This window comes from Anomaloglossus baeobatrachus, chromosome 4, assembly GCF_048569485.1.
Source record: "Anomaloglossus baeobatrachus isolate aAnoBae1 chromosome 4, aAnoBae1.hap1, whole genome shotgun sequence".
NCBI classification, from domain to species: domain Eukaryota; kingdom Metazoa; phylum Chordata; class Amphibia; order Anura; family Aromobatidae; genus Anomaloglossus; species Anomaloglossus baeobatrachus.
The window spans coordinates 680,290,345-680,302,975 of NC_134356.1; the positions used below are offsets into that span (position 1 = coordinate 680,290,345).

The window sequence follows — 12,631 nt, forward strand, 5'->3', positions numbered from 1 at the left end:
TTTACAGACTTTAATGATTTGTTGGAAAAGTTTTGCCAACCCTTTTAACATGTGACATACATGTATGTAATGCCGAGTCCCTGTCTTTGATGTAGTTTAATCAGCCATCATGTGCCTTTAACAACTGAGTGGAGCTTTGATGGCAGCTGTTACCTTGTTGAAAGCTGCTGTCAATATATGACTATCAGCTCCTCGTTAGTATAGTGGTCAGTATCCCTGCCTGTCACACGTGATATAGGGGTTCGATTTCCCGATGGGGAGGAGAAACTTTTATAAAAATATCTATATTATAACCGATACCATGCTGTTCACTTTTTATACAATTTCTCTTTTCTTAATTTTTTTTCTTACACACTAAACATTTGACGGACCTTGTATATTCACTGGGGAATGCAATTTTTTAGGAGTTAGGTCAGACAACTGTTCTTAATTAATTTTTGGATGCTGAATCCAGAAATGATCTCAGTTTTTCTCTATCACATCAAGTTTTTGAACTATAGGATTTTTTTTCTTCTCAAAAATATGTAAACTACTGTACCTAAAAAGTGTTGTTTTTTTTTTAAATAGTACAAATATGAACAAAAAATGAAATATATAAGAAATAGGCATGACAAATATGTTTTTTAACACTGTCATGTTTTTTCCAAAGGAGATATATATATATATATATATATATATATATATATATGCAAGTAGTTAAGGTAAAAATGTACATTTATAGCTTTTTCTGGAGTGTTTAACTTGAGGACAATCACGTTTGATGCTCCAGCAATAGTCAGCCATCATATGTACATCCCATCTACCCTGATAACGGTCTTCCATAACCTTCAAATCTTGGTGAAATCGTTCACCTTGCTCATCGCTAACAGCACCAAGATTTTCCGGAAAGTTGGCAAGATGGCAATGCAGAAAATGTAGTTTAATACTCCTGTTGCAACCAAGCGCTTTGTAGCTCTCCAATAGTTTCTGAACAATTTCTTTGTAATTACTTGCACGTGTATTTCCAAGAAAGTTCTTGACGACGTCTTTGAATGATAACCAAGCATTCTTCTCAAGATCTCACATAGTCCCGGTGAAATGTTCATCTTTGATGAGCTGTCAAATTTGTGGACCATCAAACACACCAGCCTTGATTTTTTCAATGGACAGTCCAGGAAGTGCCAACATGATGTACTTAAAACAGTCGCCGTCAGTTGGCAATGCTTTTACAAATTGCTTCATGAGACCTAGTTTTATGTGCAGAGGTGGGAATAGTATATTCTTCCTGTCAACAAGTGGCTGATGTAGAATGTTAGGATCTCCAGGTTTAAGACCAGATCTTTGAGGCCAATTCGACTCAACCCAATGCTTTTCTCGAGCTCTGCTATCCCACATACAGAGAAAGCAGGGATACTTTGTGTACCCACGTTGCTGACCAAGAAGGAAGCAAACCATTTTAAGGTCAACACAGATGATCCAATTGTGTGTGTCATATTTCAATAAGTCAATAACTCTCTTTACATCTCCATGTTCTTCACGAAGAGAGACAGAATGCCCAATAGGGACTGCACCAAATAAATTGCCATTGTGCAGAAGGACACACTTAAGACTCCGCTTTGAGCTATCAATAAACAGTCGCCATTCATTTGGATTGTACATTGAAAGCACTAATTATTGTAGTAAACCAGGAATATTATGGCAAAACACAAAACCGCTGTCACACCGAAAGTACTGCAAAAATGTACTTTCTCTAGTACGAAAGTATGATACCTTCGCTCCTTGTTCAAGGAACTGTTTCTCATTCAGCCTTGATGCTAGTAATTCTGAAGCTTTTCTTGATAAGCCCAATTCACGTGCTAAATCATTTAACTCGTGCTGATCAAATCCCTTACGAACTGAATCCTTGTGAATTTCAAATTCTGCATCATTGCTGTCACTGTGTTCGTCAACATCACTCAGCACTTCTAGAGATGGTCGCTGCTCGAAAACTGGCACTGGAATTTCAGCTGAATGAGGCATTGGTCTGATCGCTGACGGTACATTTGGATATTCTATTTTACTTTTATTTTTCCTGTTAAATCCTGATGTTTTCACTAAACATAAGTAACAGTCTGTGGAATGACTTTTTTGCTCTCTCCACACCATGGGGATACCAAATGCCAACTTTTCACGTGTTCCTTTGGTCCACATCCGTAAACTCTCGACACACTGCTTGCACACTATGTGAGGGGCCCATGGCTTATCTTGATCACCGAGTTTTACTTTAAAATATGCAAAATATGCTTGTTTGACAAATGCACTGATGTTTGCCCTTTGAACTGGAATGGTGAAAACACCACAAATATAGCAGAAGGAGTCAGGGTTGTTTAGGCATTTACGACGAGAGGAAGAAGGAGCAGACATGATCTGAAACAAAGGAAATATGTACATAAGTAAATAAAACACTGAGATGGAAATTTACAAGCTTTGAAAACTAACAAAGAAAAAAATCATAAAAGATATATAAATTACAACTAAGCGCCCAATGTAAAGAGAAAAGCTATCACAAATCCTATTTATTCCTACTATGATACATTTTTTGTGTAAAGATATTGATAATTATGACGTATTGGGAGCTGCACACACCTCTCACCACACTGTCTTTGTTGTGACTAAACTTACAAGTTGCCACGTAGCTCTATATGAGTCGCATTGTACTCAGATAACAAGTCTTATTACAGAAATCAGTGCAATTGTGCTTCTATGGCAGGTAAGTTGAGGAGGAAAAACTTGACGTGATAGAAAAAAATTGACTACATTTTTGTAATCAGCATGCCAATTTTAGTATAAATCAGCTCAAAAACCTAACTCAACAGAAATTTCTTTTCAAATTGTTCCCCAGTGTTATACATTTACAATTAATCACTTATAATAAAAGAACATTTGTAAATGCTATGAAATTGATAAAGGGGTTATCTGACACTAGAATTAATTTCTTTTTAGATACACAATAAACGGAGGCATACTTGTCTTCCAACGCCCTCACGGATCCATGGTAGACCGCTCCCCGGTTGTCATGGATCCTCGTTAGTATAGAGGTCAATGTCTGCGCCTGTCACGTAGGAGACTGGAACTTGATTCCCCATTGGGAAGGTCACTACAGTTATTACTTACAAGTCTGATGAGGAGCTCAATATTATTTAAAGCAGAAAATATTATAAAATTTCAAACAAGAATATAAACAGGTAGACCGAAGGCCACGTGCACACACCAAGTATTTGGTGAGATTCTTACCTCAGTGTTTGTAAAACAATCAGAGGAAAAGTATAATAGAAACACGGGCACCGCTCCTGGTTTTGGCTATAAATACTGAGGTAAGAACTCACCAAATACTCAACGTGAGCACATCATTTTTTAATTCCATATGTAACATTGTGGCGGCTCCAAAGTCAAAGATGATGAGAGGTTGGAAAAGTTGTGCTTTTTTACCTTAGAAAAAAACATGTCTCAGAGGAGATGTTATTTAGATGTATAAATACATGCGTGGTCAATATAAAGGACTAGAAGATAACTTATTCCTCCCACAGACAATACTAAGGACCAGGAGGCATACACTGCGAGTGCAAGAAAGGTGATTCCGACAGCTAAATAGGAAAGGGTTCTTTGCAGTTACAGCAGTCAGACTGTGGAATGCCCTACTGCACAAGTTATTAATGAAAGTCATTATAAAAGCTTTTTAAAAACATATGTATGATTTCCTCAACAAAAATGGCTCTGTGGGTTATAGATAATGTAGTGAGAAAGTAATATGGTGGAGGGAGGTTGAACTTGATGGACTGAGGTCTTTTTCCACCTAATGTAACTAAGTAACATAATTTCATAATCTTTCAATGTGTTGCTGAAAAATATGCGTCAGAAGGATATAGAGGTTGCAGAAATTAAATATCACATCACAGTAATTTCTCTTACAAAAAGATTTTATTTTTTTATATTTTATACAAAATGTTACTTTCCATTAAATAATAATATATATATAGAAGGTAAACATCAGATAAAAATTCAATAAAAAGAAATATGGCATAACACGTTTAATAAAGGCACTGCAATAGCTGTGTGGCCAGAATAACACTGTGATGGCGGCGGCACTCCATAAACACGGCGAATCTGACCTTGTCTACCTTCAATCCACACACAAGACAGAGGAATGTCACATCCTGCTTTTAACAATCTTGATGCTGACGGTGACATGGGGGAACTCTGCGGTCACGGACATCCCACCAATCTGCTCCATGTAGCTCAGTTTGTACAACATGTACATTCTGCTCCTTATAATATCACACAGGTGACAGCAGACAGTACCACCCGTCCACAGAAAATACAGAACTTGCCCATATCCTATTTCCAGATCCCAAGACGTCCGCTTCGTGCCGACACCTTCTTCAGAGGTTTAGATGGACCAGGACGACGCTGACTACACAGAACCGGAGATGTAAAAGAGTCAGGGGATGTGAAGGGTCAAAGACAACAAAAAGTGCAACTCTTCAGTATTTAAAAAAGGTGGTCTGACATCCATGAAAAAAAAAAAAAAAAAAGTTGAAAAAAGGCAGATCCCCACTAGTGGGGTTGTACAGTTTTTGGATAAATGTCAGCAGTCACTCGATGCAACTGCAGACTTGAATCTTGAGAGCATGTGGTGCGTTCACTGTCAGGATTCTCTTGATATTGCCGGTCACAATCTGGCAAGACGTGACTGGCTTCTCTCAAAACAATTTAATTATAAAAAAAATCAGACATGTCTAATTGGCATGTGACCGCATGTACATAAATTGCATTCTCAGTGAATCCTGACACAGTGTACAATGCACACTGCCAGGATTCAGACGTCGGCAGCGACACACAGAGTGACTGCAGACTTTTATTTGACAACACATACCTGTTTCTTTACGGCTTCAGTTACTTTGGCAGGATTTTTCTTGGAGTTGGTAGAAAGTTTGGAGACCTCTTGCTGAATCTCATCTGATCTGTATAAATGGGCAAATTGGAAGTTAATGCAGTCATATACAATAATGTTGGCTGAAAACGCCGATTTGAAGGGGTGTCGTCCTGGATTGCAGATCACAGACTAATAAAATGGCAGTTGGACTAGGGTCCAGCAAATCTTTTTACCCAACTTTATATGTTGCCAAAAAACTATACACCACAAAGGGCCAAAAAGTCTATTATACTGTATTATATTACCTGGAAATGGGCCGCTCCCCTCTGTGCTGCAGAGACTGGGACAATTGAATCAGATTTGGTAGAAAAGAGAATAATCGAGAACACATACAGTAAAAGGGGTCTACATGTACATTGCATATATACGAACAGCTCCAGTCTGTGTACACCACGTGTTCATCAATAAATATTCATATTCCCCATAATTTAGCCCACGTTCTGCATGAAACCCACCATCTTACCAGGGTTCTTGTGTAGCAGACCTTTAGCCAGTTCTGTGGGAAACAAAATAACTCATTGCCAATTAAGAGATAAATGTATCATGGATGGAGTAATCCTATTGCTGCATATACATTAAATGGAATTGAACTTGGATGTACAGAACAGGAGAAAGACCAGGGATTGTAGTTACAAGTAAGCAGCAATACTCAATGTCAGCCAGCAGAGGTAAACAATGTTTTAGGGTGAATAAAAAGTGAGATTAGATCCAGAAAAAACAACATTTCATGCAATCATGTCCTTGTTAGTATAGTGGTCAGTATCAGTATCCCTGCCTGTCACACGGCAGATCGGGGATCAATTGCCAGACAAAGAATATTTTATTTTTACGAATATGATGAAAAAATAAGAGAAAATATATCTTACAGCTGATTTTTCACGGTAGTTGCTTTTAATCCAACAATTTTTTTACACACTTTAAAGATTTTTTGGAAAAGTCTTGTTAACCCTTTCACAAATTACAAGGTACATGTATGTCATATGTTGTGTCCCTGTCTATGATGCCGTTTAATCAGCCATCATGTGCCACTAACAGCTGCGGAGTGGAACTGTGCCTATGAATGTTAACCTATTGAATGCTGCTGTTAATCACTGAAAATCAGTTCCTCGTTAGTATAGTGATGAGTATATAATATCTGTGCATGGTGGAGAGCAGGTGGTTCTGGGAAATGTAGTTTATAGCGGTCACATGGTCAGCACTGAAGGACCGCCCACATCACACTGAGCAAAAATGACAAAATTATGGAGGCGCTGTGAACAGGAAAAGTTGTAACAGATTAGCCAATGATTATCTAAAGGCAAGAAGGGAATTTGAAAAAAAATAATAAAATCTGGGATAATTCTTTAATGTTTCTTTTTCTGACAGCATTATTTCTATTCGAACAAAAAGCCTCATGGTCATAGCTTAAGGTCTCATAACGGTCATTATTTCTATGCAGCATCTTTTTTTTCCATATTTGCCTAAAGCTTTTACAAACTATTGTATGTCTTGATGAGAAGTATAAATGCTACCTAGGGACTGTGCACGGGAAAAAAAAATGCCCTTGCCATCTCCACAAACTGTAATATAAGGCTAAAATATATCTTCTGGGATTGTAAAAAGCTCCAATCCCAGCAGCTCATCTCCTCAGGTACTGCAGCCAATAGTGACAATGGAAAACTATTTCTCTACATAAAAACCTAATAAAAGCTAGGTAATAAGCTAATTGTATCCAAAAATGGCGCTATTGATGAAAACAACTCATCTTGCAAAAAAACAAGCTATATAAAAAAATAAAATAAACGAGGTGACGATATGCAAACTGTACTGGGCATCTCACCGCTGGGACCCCAACCAATGCCATGGACAGAGCTCTCTAAGATGATTAATTCAATGTCTACCAGTACATCAGAAATTCATGGTTTAAAGATGGAAAGAAGATACAAGTCCATTAAGTTCAACCTAGTCACATTTGAAGAGCCCCTGAGGTGCCAAAACAGCAGAAACTCTCACTTGTCCCCGTTTTGGAAAGTAAACATCACGAGAAATTCATCTAGGGATGTGGTGAGCATTTGAAACCCATAGCTGATTCACGGAATTGTATGACAATGGCTGTGAAAGTGAAGTCTTTTCCAAATATTTTCCATGAAATATCAATTAAAAGTTTACAATTTTCAAAAGGACTAATATGAGAAAATGTACTGTAATATCTCATATGTGGTCAAAACCTATAGTGCAAAGCTTAGAAGGGAAGGAGGGCTATATTATAGTGTGGGTGCCATGTCACATTGCCACAGCCCCTGAGGTGCTAGAACAGTAGCATCCCCCAAAAGTAACTCCATTTTACAAACTGCACCCATCAATATAAGTATCAAGTGGTGCATTGAACATATTAACACCAGAGAAGAGTCACAGAGTTTTCTATCATTCGGTAGTTAAGAAAAAGTAATTTATCAACTGAAAAGTTATTTTTTTAGCTTCAGATTTTACATTATCACAACTGAAAGTAGATAAAATTTATCCCATAATTTGTTGCACAATTTCTCCTGAATGTGGGAATATATGATGTGATATTAATGATATGTTTCATTTAATTGTATACAGTATCTATGAAAACATTAGATACCATACCATCAGGAGGAGTTGGAAGGTGCAGCACAATGGTTCCCAGATATATAAAGGCCTGTACACTGCTTTTTGTATGTGCGTTTTATCATCTTGATATGAGGAAAGTCTTATTTCATTGTCACTTAACTATTTAATGCAATTTTCACAACAAAGAATTTCTTCAAAGATTCCAGGGCTATAGACACATTTCCTTTTTTGCATTTGCTAACTCAGCGGTGAAGTAGTTCTAAGCTTCATGGGCCTCGTGTTGTGACACATTTGATAAACCCACTGGTAGACACACGTAAAAGAGATCCTGTGCAAGAACAGTTTAAGGGCCCTTTGTACCAATGATACTGTATGTTCACCCCAAGATAAACCATTATGGACATTGCATGTGAGGTGTAGTTAAAGAGTACTGTACTGTTTGGCACTATGACAGGACAGGAGAGCAATTTGCCCTTAAAGCACAGAGTTTCCTAAAATCGTTTAGGCTATGTGCGCACTTTGCTTTTTACCTGCTTTTTCAACTGCAGCGTTTAATGCCAAAATGGTTGTGTTCTGCTTTTCAAGCAAAGTCTATGGGAATTTGGTTTTCTTGTCCGCACTATGCAGTTCAAACTGCAGCCTTTTTGTTGCAGAACTTTGGTCAAAAACTCAGCTTTGCAGGCCAAAACCCAAATGGCAAAAACAATTGTCATGTTTTTGTTTTTGCCATTTGGGTTTTGGCCTGCAAAGCTGAGTTTTTGACCAAAGTTCTGCAACAAAAAGGCTGCAGTTTGAACTGCAAAGTGCGGACAAGAAAACCAAATTCCCATAGACTTTGCTTGAAAAGCAGAACACAACCATTTTGGCATTAAACGCTGCAGTTGAAAAAGCAGCAAAAAAGCAGGTAAAAAGCAGGTAAAAAGCAAAGTGCGCACATAGCCTTAAGCCTCCATTTCTAGAGCTCATAATTGCCAGAACTGCACAAACCTCCCCACAAAGGACACCATATTGAAAATTACACTCCTGATTAAGACCCCTGATCTAGAGAAAGGCAAAAAAGAAAACGATGGGGCAGGTCCCCTACAATATACAATAAAGTGGTGACCATGGATTTATGTCTTTTTACATTAAGTAATGTGCTCCTCAGTGCATCTGGGGGCATCACAACTCTGAACCAGACCTCAATCAGAGGACAATAAAACTTTCACACTGCTTATCTATGAACTGCTTGTCCCCTTCCCAAACTGATTGTTCTGCTTCACATAACTTGTATTATTTACTGCTCCATTCTATGTCCTGCTGTGTATAAATATGTGACTCTTTAGATTTTGTGTTATACTGAGCCTGATGAAGAGACCTGAGTAGTCTCGAAAGCTTGCTATTACCATATTTTCAGTTAGCCATTAAAAGGTATCAACCACTGAGGTTTTAAACATTTTTTTTAATTTCTTACATAATTTCTGCTGAACGTGGTGATACATGATGTGTGGTTGGATAGTGTTTATCCACACGGTGCTCCATTAATTTAAAAATAAAATACTTACCTAGCCTCCATTACATCTGAAAAAGTTCCGCTAAAATATAACAAAATTTTGAGACCTAAACATAAAAGATACACGGGTAGTTATAATTTAGGAAATGAGGCACAATAGTCAATAGTTTGCTTAACTAAAGCTTTATGGAAACTGGAGGGTTAATTCACATCATCATTCTCTTCCTGTAACATACAGAACACATGGCCGGTTAGCTCAGTTGGTTAGAGTGTGGTGCTAATAACGCCAAGGTCGCGGGTTCGATCCCCGTACGGGCCAGGTATTTTTTTTTATGAAAAAGCTGATGTTTAACAAGTGTATGACCTTATTCAATAAGCAGTAATGTGGGCAGATTTTTAGATCTATAAAACAGATAGACATTAAAGACATTAAGGCTATGTGCACACATTGCGTCGGAGTACCTGCAGTTTATTCTGCACGCTTTCCTTCCCTTGGTTTTTGACCAAATGGCTTTTGGCCATTTTTTAGCGCTAAAAACGCATGCGTTTTTACCGCGTTTTTAGTGCGTTTTCTGCGCTTTTTACCTGCGTTTTCACCTGCGTTTCTGCAGATGCGTTTTGTAGATCAAGACACTGAGAAATAAAGTTGGACTAGTCAAAAAGAATGAAAAAAGAGAGAAAAAAGGATAAAATTAACTTTTAATAAAACTATATGGAAAATATCAATTATAATGAAATAATAGCGGTTATGCACATTATAACAGAAAAATAGGTAAAGTTTATTATTTTTTAGCATTTAAATTTTCGGTTATTGTGTGTGTGTAAAGGAACATTAGAACCCATTAATTTTTGGCCAGAAAAGCATGCGTTTTTGGAGCCAAAAACGCAGTGGAAAAGCAGGTAAAAAGCATGAAAAACGCAGGAATTGTGATTTTGGTTGCTTTTTGCCATTTCTCATTGACTCCAATGTTAATGAAACGCTGCAGAAATGGCAAAAACAACTGACATGCTGCTTCTTTTTCAGCATGGTTTTTGATCACAAATATGCAAATTAAACGCTGCTGAAAAAAAAGCAAAGTGCAGACAGGATTTCTGCTTTTTCCATAGACTTTGCTGGAAAACAAAAACGCATGCGTTTTGGCACAAAAACGCTGCAGCTAAAAACGCTGCAGAAACGCGGAAAAAAACGCAACGTGCGAACATAGCAACATCATAGACCCTTGTGATACTGTTTAGTTACATTTACACCAGCGGATTTTACAGAAATAAACTACTTCTGAATGGTCAATGTTTACTGATCATCTGATTAAATAGCCAGTTTATATAGGCAGAACACTCTTCAGATGTGCACAGGTCGATCGGTCATAGTTCGTACAGTGTGCACAGGCTGCCATTGCTCTTTTTTTCTAAACATCTCTTTATGTATGTTTCTATAGGCTGGTACTTCTAGGCAGGGATTAGAAATATGCACGCAGAACTGCTCTTGGTTCTGGGTGCATACAAGACCTAAAAGGTTCCCTTTGATAGCACAGGCTTTGTTCCTGTAAAAAAATTACATAAGAACACTGCAGACAGCTGGGTCCATAGTGTAATGGTTACCTCTCTGGATACAGCGATGAGTTCAAATCTTGGTGGAACTTTAGCAATATAATTTTTGAATTCGTTTAAAGAGAATCTCTCCCCAGGTTATTGTGACCTAATCTGAGAGCAGCATAATCTTTGGGCAGAGGTCCTGATTCTTACTGGGCTGCTTAGCAGACTTTTGATAAAAGCAGCAAGGGATTAAGGAGGAAACAATTGATAGCAGGTATTTATTCCAAAGGATGTGCAACCAAACATTAAGTTGAGGGGAATAACAATTGTGTCCGGCCCATTTTGGGGGGTTTTAGTGAAATAATTTTCAAGTTTGCCTTTTTTAGGTTGTTCCAACACACACAAAGGAAATAAACATTTGTATAAAAAATGTGAAATTGGATTAATTTTCTGCGAGAAATACTTCATTTTCTGGAACAATTTCAAGGGTGCCAACACTTTCGGCTATGACTGTATTGAATGCCGGACCATATCATACAAGCAGTTTTTTCCATTTACCTTTTGTGTCTCCAATATTTTCTTATAGATTGTGTGCAGGACTCTCACTCCTCCTGGTATCTGTTGAGTTATTAATGTTATGTCATATTGTCTGTACATGTCCCCTCTGGATTGTAAACTGCTGCGGAACATGTTGGCGCTATAGAAATAAAGATTATTATTTATAACTTATTTTACAAAATACTTGAAAATATTGCAAATATATTTTTACATTATTTTCAACATCTAAGTAAGCATCGGAATAAAAAGTAATGAACATAGATTAAAAAATATCTAAAATAGCAGCACATCCCAGTGAAATAGAAGGATTTTTGTGTACTCATCGTAAAATCTCTTTCTCTGAGTCTTCATTGGGGGACACAGGACCATGGGGTGTATGCTGCTGTGACTAGGAGGCTGACACTAAGTAGACATAAAAAAAGATTAGCTCCTCCCTAGCAGTGTACACCCTGAGCCGGAGGCGGATCCCTGCCAGTTTAGTGTACAAGCAGTAGTAGGAGAAACCTGAACAACCATAACTAATCAAGGTAATAACAAGAAACACACGGTATCTTATCTAAACCTATACTGTATATAAAAAACATAAATAAGAAGAAGAAGGAGAACGTGTTTCAATAAAGAACCAGTAACATCTGGCGACTAAGAGCAACCCAATATCCAAACAGGGTGGGTGCTGTGTCCCCCAATGAAGACTCAGAGAAAGAGATTTTACGGTGAGTACACAAAAATCCTTCTTTCTCTATCGCTTTCATTGGGGGACACAGGACCATGGGACGTCCAAAAGCAGTCCCTGGGTGGTAACAGAAGTAATCATACAGATTCAAAACATATCCAAAAACTGTGCAAGAATGCTCGGTGCAAAAGTAAACCGGGTTATCATAGGTGTGCGACAGCCCCTTGCTGTATCCTGGAACACCTGGAAAAGGTAAGAAAAACTTGACTACGCGGCGGCTCTGTAGACTTGCTCGGCTGACACCTGGCGACCGATTGTCCTAGACGCCCTAATTGCACAGGTGGAAAGGCTTTTACACCCATCGGCTGACTCTAATCCTGTAGGCCTCTGAAATGGCCGGCCTGCTCCAATTCGCAGTGGTAGCCTTGGACACCGACATGCTCCTCCTGGGTCCAGTAGACAGGACGAAAAGGTTGTCCAAGCTGCAGAAGGATGCGGATCTCGAAATGTAACTCCTCCGAGCTCGCACTAGATCCGGTGTAAGCCGTGACCTCTCCAAGGATGGAATGGAGGCTGGACCGAAGAATGGAGTCACCATCACCTCGTTCAGATACTACATCCGGTAGGAAAAGAACCTGAGACGGGTGCCAAACAATCTCGTCTTGGTGAAGGAATGAGACAAAACGTGACCCGCATGAGAGGGCTGACAGGGCAGACCTTCCCCTGATTGAGGTGACTGTCCTCAACAAAGCCTCCTTCCCGGATAGGCGTGAGATTGAGGATCGAACGGGGCTAAATGACGAGAACCTAGAGCCAGATGGAGGTTCCATGGTTCTAGCGGGGAACGATC

The 12,631-nt window shown here is 38.6% G+C and overlaps 1 non-coding gene across 1 annotated transcript; it reads left to right on the forward strand.

The window, feature by feature from the left end:
- Nucleotides 1-9,262: 9,262 nt before the first annotated feature.
- On the forward strand, nt 9,263-9,336 carry TRNAI-AAU (transfer RNA isoleucine (anticodon AAU)). Its single transcript has one exon. It is a non-coding gene; the product is annotated as a tRNA-Ile (tRNA).
- Nucleotides 9,337-12,631: the final 3,295 nt, after the last annotated feature.